This window comes from Lotus japonicus, chromosome 3, assembly GCF_012489685.1.
Source record: "Lotus japonicus ecotype B-129 chromosome 3, LjGifu_v1.2".
In the NCBI taxonomy this organism is placed as follows: Eukaryota; Viridiplantae; Streptophyta; class Magnoliopsida; order Fabales; family Fabaceae; genus Lotus; species Lotus japonicus.
Window position 1 is genome coordinate 11,487,753 of NC_080043.1, and position 1,935 is coordinate 11,489,687.

Consider the following 1,935-nt stretch of genomic DNA (forward strand, 5'->3'; position numbering starts at 1 on the left):
TCAAGGATTCGAGATTGATCTTGATGATTTCTTCAGCAGATTGCCGCCAGCTCCAGAGTTTCCTTCTCCTCCCAAGAAGAAAGCTCAGAGGAAGATGGTTCTGGAAGAATCCTCTGAAGAATCTGATGTCCCTCTGGTCAAGAAGACAAAGAGAAAGCCTGATGATGGTGATGATAGTGATAGTGAGGATGGTCCTCCAAAGAAGAAGCAGAAGAAGGTCAGAATCGTGGTGAAGCCTACTCGGGTGGAACCAGCTGCTGCAGTGGTCAGAAGGACTGAACCTCCTGCCAGAGTGACTCGATCATCAGCACATTCAAGTAAGCCTGCACTTGCTTCTGATGATGATTTGAATTTATTTGATGCACTTCCTATTTCTGCCTTGCTTCAACACTCCTCAAATCCCCTCACTCCTATTCCTGAATCCCAACCAGCCGCACAAACCACCTCTCCACCACATTCCCCACGATCCTCCTTCTTTCAACCTTCTCCTACCGAAGCACCTCTCTGGAATTTGCTTCAGAACCCAACCTCTAGGTCAGAAGATCCAACCTCTCTCCTTACCATTCCGTACGACCCATTATCTTCTGAACCCATCATCCATGACCAACCAGAGCCCAACCAAACAGAACCACAACCCAGAACGTCTGATCACTCTGCTCCCAGAGCATCAGCACGTCCTGCTGCCAGAACCACGGATACAGACTCTTCAACAGCCTTTACACCTGTATCCTTCCCAATCAATGTTGTTGATTCTTCTCCCTCCAATAACTCTGAATCAATTAGAAAATTCATTGAGGTTAGAAAAGAGAAGGTGTCTGCCTTGGAAGATATTACCTTACCTGTCCAAGCCCAAGGAGATATCCTGGCCCTAGACCTGAACGTCTAGTTGACCCAGATGAACCTATCTTGGCCAATCCTATCCAAGAGGCAGACCCCTTAGTTCAACAAGCTCACCCTGTCCCTGACCAACAAGAGCCCATTCAACCAGACCCTGAACCCGAACAATCAGTGTCTAACCAATCCTCGGTTAGATCACCTCACCCTCTAGTTGAAACTTCAGACCCTCACCTTGGAACCTCTGAACCCAATGCTCCCATGATTAACATTGGTTCTCCACAAGGTGCCTCTGAAGCTCATAGCAGCAATCACCCAGCCTCTCCTGCACCCAACCTCTCCATAATTCCCTATACTCACCTTCAACCCACATCTCTCTCTGAGTGCATCAATATCTTCTATCATGAAGCCTCCTTGAGGCTCCGCAATGTGCACGGTCAGACTGATCTCAGTGAGAATGCTGAAAATGTGGCTGATGAGTGGAACAATCTGAGCACTTGGCTAGTGGCTCAAGTTCCGATTATGATGCAGCTCCTGCATGCAGAGGGCAGTCAGAGCATTGAGGCTGCAAAGCAAAGGTTTGCTAGAAGGGTGGCTCTTCATGAACTAGAACAGAGAAATAAGCTTCTTGAAGCTATTGAAGAAGCCAAGAGAAAGAAAGAACAAGCAGAAGAAGCTGCACGTCAAGCAGCAGCTCAAGCTGCACAAGCCAGACTTGAGGCAGAGCGACTTGAAGCTGAGGCTGAAGCTCTTAGATGCCAAGCACTTGCACCAGTTGTGTTTACTCCTGCTGCTTCTGCTTCCATTCCAGATCCTCAAGCTGCTCAGAATGTTCCTTCCAGTTCTACTCAGACGAGCTCATCCAGACTCGACATCATGGAACAACGTCTTGACACTCATGAATCCATGCTGATTGAGATGAAGCACATGATGATGGAACTTCTGCGACGCACTGACAAACCTTAGTTTTAGGATCTCTTCTTTTTCTTCTTTTTCGTTACCTTTGTTTTCCTTTGTTAAACTCTGTTTCTTTTTATTTATTTATTCTCTTTTGTTCGTTTGTGATTATATATGCATAACTATATACTTATGTCACATATG